The 6,095-nt window shown below is 32.2% G+C and overlaps 1 long non-coding RNA gene across 1 annotated transcript; it reads right to left on the bottom strand.

Moving 5' to 3' along the window:
- Positions 1-988: 988 nt before the first annotated feature.
- LOC131067111 (uncharacterized) lies at positions 989-5,475 on the bottom strand. Its single transcript, XR_009111779.2, has 3 exons — positions 5,310-5,475; positions 4,358-4,720; positions 989-1,258 (listed from the first exon to the last, which is right to left on the bottom strand). It is a non-coding gene; the product is annotated as an uncharacterized LOC131067111 (long non-coding RNA).
- Positions 5,476-6,095: the final 620 nt, after the last annotated feature.

Below are 6,095 nucleotides of genomic sequence, written 5' to 3'. Positions count from 1 at the left end.
GCAACCTAGTCCAGGAAAAAATAAGGTAAAGAAGCAATAAACTAGCGCTTGCACTTAAGTGAGGTGCAATGGGTAAGCCTATATTATAATTATAAACGGGTATTTTATTTTATTATAATTATTATAATTTTTTTTATTTTTATGAAATATGCAAAATATAAGGTCTTTGATTTTGATTCAGAAAGTAGATTTCTAGGAACGTAAAGCATTTTTATACTTTCTTTAAAAGTTTCAGCCAAATCAAGTTGAGCTTCTCCAAAGAAAGTTACAAGGAGTGTTCATCAAACCTTAAATATTTTTTTCTAATCTTTATACTATTTACTTAATTTTTTAGTATCAAATGATTTTTTTTTTTTTTTTTTTTTGTTGTACGCCCTCCGGCTCCACGTGAAACGCTTTTGACCCGGAGCTGAACCGGTGAGGCCACAACAAGGGGACCTCATCCCGGTGAAGACACAAGGCCTGCGAGCATAATGGCCCAGCAGGTGTTTGTTCCTTGGTGGCCACTTCACCAACGAAGTGTTTTAACCGCGACACTACATGTCGAAGATCGTACCAAATGATTTGACCTTGGATAGATAAATATTGTAAATGTTTGTTGTTTTGAGGTTGAAAATATTGAAATTACTTTTCATGAAAAATAGCTAAAGAATTGGACTGAGAGCATTGGTAGAAACAAACAAAGTGAGAAAATATGTGAGGAGGATGTCCATGTGAAGAAATCTGATGCTTTTATAAAGGCTTCTTGATCAAATTTCATAAAAAATAAAATAAGAAAATAATTTCCTTTAGAACATTTTCATAATGAATCAAAATATTATTTTTATTAATTTTTAAAAATATAAATAAAAAAAAACCATAAATCGAATATATCAAAATAGTTCTTTCTTATTTCTACTTAATAAACCATATCTCCCATTACCCTTAAAACATAAACCAGAAACACACTAATAGACTTCAAAATTAAAAACGTATTACATAGGCTGTAATACATCACCCATGACATCCAAACAGTAGTATTGAAACAAAAAATCAAGCCTCCATTCCTCCATAGACTCGTAGTTAGCCTTAGAATAGTTAGGGTAATGAAGCTCGACACTCAGAACCCATCTAATTGCCATTGAGATTGCGTCATTTCTTCTTTTATTTCTGCACTTCTTTCCCACCGCAATTTCTTGACCAGAAAGCTTTTGCCTGAATATTCATTATTATCATGGTTGTGCTACTCCTTAACCCCAATCAATCTTCCACCCTCCAGCTGTAATGACCAAGCATTGCATAAATAGATAACGATCCAATAATCCCATGGTAATAGTTAGCTAAAAAATAGAGTTTCTTATGATGTATTAAAGATCATGATGTGTTAAAGATATATAAGTAGAGTTATATTATTAATGTTAAAATTGTAATATTATTTTTTAACTATATTTTAGTTTAGATGATCTACTTGTTGGCATTTCAATTTTTTTTGCCATTGACTCATCTCTGAAACATATCAAGAGAACCATAGCTCCATGATTGCTTTTAAGTGTACTAAAATATGGATAAAGACATTTATATGTACTTACCTCATTTAATCAAAATTCTAATAAATACTTAAATCCCCTTCTTTTTAATTCTTATAAAAAAATTAAGAAATTATAATTGATTCTCCTTCTCTTTTATTCTCATAGAATCTAACATTAAAAAATTATAATTTAATTTCTATATGAATTATAACTTTTATTAATCATAAAATAATTTTATATAAATTACAATTTTTTTAAGGGAGCTCTTAATGAACTATTTCCCTTATTATAGGAGCATAGAACTCTCTACCACCGTATCTTTAAAGAGATAGAGGTAGATAAACTCTTAAGGATTTAATTTTTTTAATGGGAAAAAACATTAAAAAACAAGAGTTGTGATGTAGCTAGAGTCCCTGCCTTTTGCCAAAAATAGGAGATCTCTATGTAAAACATTTGAGCGATGTACAGGAAAATAGTTGGTTGGAATACGATACAGGGGAATAGCTAATTGCAATGTAGGGAACAACTTTTTATGGTAGATAACAATGACTTCCAAGTTGTTGCTTTCCTGATCTACAAACAAAAAATTTGTTCAAAATCAGTTGATCCTTGCCAATAAGATAAAGTAGTTTCAAGTGCTTGATCCCACCTTATGTTAGTTGAAAATATTCTTATGAGTTTCTTTTGATAGGATTGTTAAGTGAAGGGGAAGTTTGTAATCTTAGAACAATTAGCAAAATGTTTTTCTCAGTTTTGTTTAGGAATAAAAGGCAATATATGTGATTTGAATTATGCTTGGCTCCTGATACCCTATCTTTTTTCAGGATTAGCAAATACAGATCTCGATTTTGCCTATAGTAACACAATGCCTTTTTTACTTACAAACTACCCAAACATGAATTTATCCACCTCATGCCATCCATACATGGCACCATCCAACTCTCTTCCCATAAAATCAATTTTAGATCAAAGCAACCATAAATTTTCTTGTGTCGCTCAAATATTTTCAACATGTGAATTGAAGACAATATACAGTCATAGGCTCAATTATAGGACTTTACACTGGTAGATTGAACATCTTGGTAAAATAGCAAGTATCTAAAACTACAAACCAAGTTCCATCGTTATTGGTCCCATGTTCATTGGGGGTTTTTAGCCAAACTATATAGGCTTTTAGAATTAGGATTCGGTGTCTTGCACCTTTCTCGTCTTTTAAACAGATTTTTACCCATATCCAAAGGATTTTAGATTAATAGCCATCTTTTAAACAGAGTGTTTTTTTTTATAAAAATCTTGCTGAAATTATAGTCTTCTTAACATCACGGACAAGAAAAATAAAATTAATAAACAAAGCCAAGATCTCCAAATGACCATGGTGTAGCCTCCTTGTCTAATTATCATATGCTAGCATGGGCACATCAAGTTGACTAGAATGATGATTCCTTAGTTGCCATATCCAAAGAGACAAGGAGAATGAAATGGAGAAAAGCAAGTTTGGTAACCAATCTAATTATCCTATGTTGGTATGTACAGAACAATATCCTAAGTTGCCATGAAAAGGAAAACATGGAATTTTTTGTGTGAAGAAATCTAATCTTCTCTGTTAGTATAGGCACATTTTGGTTTGAAATGGTAATCTTATGCTGCCATGTCCAAATCAGTAACACAAGGAAAATGAGATAAAAGCTATTTTGATAGGTTACAAAGACAATAAGAATCTTTAATAAGAAAACCTGAATTAGAGAGAAGAAAAAAATGTTTTTGTAATGTAAAGTATTTCTCTTGAATTAAACTAAAGAAAAAATAGTTTATTGTTAAATTTTGTTTGTTGAATTAGCTAAAGATGAGAATTTTGCAAATTTGATTAGGACAATATTTGCAGAGGCCATTTAAGAGCAACTTACTTAGTAATGTTTTTCACATGACAAAGACTACATACTAATAACTGTAGTTGGGTCAATTCGTAATGTTAGAGAGAAAAGGTTCGAAGGAGACTGGGGATGCTTGAATGAGAAAGAGAGTCTGATAAAAAAATTTGGCTTTGACAATATACTAATAAATTTACGACGGCTTATATGCTTAAGTAAATTAAATCTGATTTTTGCGAAATCAAATCCAATTTCCTATTTCCTAGTGAACTAATTCCAAATTTGGGCTCCAAACCTCTGACCCACAATTAACACTACGTTTAATAGTTATGTTGAACAATCATAACATTGTAGGGGTATTCTAAAAATGTAATATGCTTAAGTAAATTAAATCTGATTTTTGCGAAATCAAATCAAATTTCCTATTTCCTAGTGAACTAATTCCAGATTTGGGCTCCAAACATCTGACCCATAAATAACACTATGTTTAATAGTTATGTTGAACAATCATAACATTTTATGGGTATTCTATAAATGTACCTAAAAACATTGGCCCTCCAGTACCTCAAGGGAAGAATATTCTTTGCAAATTCATGATTGAGAAGCATGCTTTAGATTGAGAGATAGACTTCTGAACTAAACCATCATGCAGGCATGAATTGTTGTTAACTTCATAGAATAATCTTTGTCAGAAAAATAAGATTAGGAAATATGTAATGACACACCCTTGTTCTCATATAATTTTTTTCCCAACAGCCACAAGTTCTTTAGTCTTTTAACATGCCATCATTTTGTCAAACAATTTTCTAGTTTTGAACTTAGAGTGTTTCAAATTGGAAATGGAGTGCCCATTTGATTATTGCATATTTATTTTGTTATATATAAATGGGAGACACATAATGCATGCATAAAATTGTCTTGCACAAACTGAAATAGACAATGTTTCTTTGTAGCAGCTAAAGCAAGAGTTACAAGTCTAACCTTTCCTTGCATGAATCAAGTGTGTAAATAATTGCAGCCGATAGAATATCATAACAGCAATCTTATAAGCTTAATTAATCTAAAATGGATAGGCCAATGCTCATAAAATTCTTTAAGTTGCATTGAACTGCAAAGGCTCCAAATTCCACGTCCAAGAAGTCTTGCTACAGAACTCACGTCCCCTCTTCTTTCCCTGCTTGTCGCAAAAGATGAGTGAAAATTGTCTTATCTGATCATAAACTCTGGCTCAAACTATCACATTCCAACAAGAAATTAAGAAAGTGATGTCCTAGCCATGAGATCAGTATGATTGGTAAACCATCCACCAAGCTTTAGCTCTCCGCCTTTGTTTTTACGCAACTACTGTGATACACATGTATGCAAAACGTGACATCAATTCCAATCCTTCTGGTCCACCCTCTGCTTTTCCTAATTTTGAATGATTACAAATGATGTAAACCCCAAAGAAGTAATAGAATCAAGGCTTTTTCTAATTTCGAATGATTATAGGCAGAATTACTATAAAAAAGAAAATCCCTCCAGAAAATTCAAAGGCAAAACAAAATCCAAAGAGGTAAATATTTAAAAATTTTGCAAATCCATTCGAACAAGGGAAAAAATAATCAACTGAATTTACTTGAAGGGCTATTGTATGTAACACAAAATTCAAACCCCTTTACTCTTTGTAATAAAATATTTATCTATCAAATTTGCAAGTTCATTCATCAATGCCACTGGTAGTGTGTCTACTTTTTATGAACCGCTTTTACAAAATTCTATATGAATCACAATCTGAGAAAAACATAGAAATATTTAAAAGAACAGAATAGAGAGTAAAATGGAAGACATAAAAAATTGGAAGTTTCAATATATTATTCAAATTATAAATATGCAACTGTTGAAGGATCAAATATCAAGCAGATGACAAGAAATTTGATTTTCTTTCACTTACTAGTTACGAGTAGAACATAGCAGACAAATTCAATAATCTTTGTTATCTTCCTCCTTGCTTTTGCTGAAGTGGGTGCATTGGAACAACATATGGATATCAATGAAAGCATGATGAAATGCCCTCGTAGACACTATGGGAAATGTAGAAGCCTAGAAAAGGCAGAGAAGTGTTTGATAGAATGCCTCAGCCAAATGCTAAAATAAGGAAATGCAGACAATGCATGCGAACTGTCGTGCAAGATGCCACACACGCTACTACAGGCCCATGTGCCATACAGTCGATAAAAACTTGCAATGTTGTTGGACGACATGACATATATGCGTGGGACGTAGCAAACATCTGTGAAGAACAACATTGTCCACCTGCAGGACCGGTTCTGTTGCCAACCACTCACCATAATTGCGTCATTATTGAGTCTGAATGAACGGAAAAGAATTTCCCGACGAGTAAGAGTTTCTGCCAAGAACAAGTTACCGGTGTCACACAATTCCGGTGGGAGTGCCCCCCACAGGGAATATCCTATCGCATAATAATTAAAATTTGCTTACTACAATTTGGGTAAGGTATATATCTAGTTAGCCCATACGGCAAGTAGGAGAGTAACAAAACTATTATTTTGCCCAATTCTTAAAATCACGGGTAGATTAAAAATAATGGAACTCCAGTTGGCCTGGAAACTACAGGAGAAATAAATAAACATATAAATATAATTTATATTAATAAACATGTTTGCATATAGTTAAATTGTTTGCCTCAATAGGGAAATGAAAAATAATGAAGAAAGTA

Source organism: Cryptomeria japonica, chromosome 7 (genome assembly GCF_030272615.1).
Source record: "Cryptomeria japonica chromosome 7, Sugi_1.0, whole genome shotgun sequence".
NCBI lineage: Eukaryota > Viridiplantae > Streptophyta > Pinopsida > Cupressales > Cupressaceae > Cryptomeria > Cryptomeria japonica.
Note: the sequence above shows the minus strand (reverse complement) of the source record. Positions and strands in the feature narration are given on the sequence as shown.